Genomic DNA, 489 nt, shown 5'->3' on the forward strand with positions numbered 1-489 from the left:
GCGGCAAATTCTGATGTCTAAATGAAGTGAGATATTGTGGTTAAGTGTTGAGATTATCAGTATTAACTATAACTACAGTGGAGATATATGCATCTGATTCACTCTGTGGGATTACATCACTGAGTGAGAAAAGCTTCCAAAAACTGTTATTCGGAAAAGAAAGAGAGAGGTAAGGTGAAAAAAAAAATGATGGATTAAAATATGAAGTTCTGTGATTTCTTCCTAGTATGAAATATCACATAAGGAATATACATATCATCTTATCAGAAAAAACAAAGTCCATACACACCAAGTTTGACAACATGACTTCATCCTCTCATCAAGTTTACAGATTCTGCCTATCATACGGTATCATTAAACAGACTCCAGAGAAAATTCACAAGTAAAATGAACCATCTCTCTATCGTACGCAGATGCTACTTCGAGTATGGTGAGACATGCAAATGCTTTTTTACAGAAAGAAAAATGGATAAGTTTTACCATTACTGT

Source organism: Penaeus monodon, chromosome 19 (assembly GCF_015228065.2).
Source record: "Penaeus monodon isolate SGIC_2016 chromosome 19, NSTDA_Pmon_1, whole genome shotgun sequence".
NCBI classification, from domain to species: Eukaryota; Metazoa; Arthropoda; class Malacostraca; order Decapoda; family Penaeidae; genus Penaeus; species Penaeus monodon.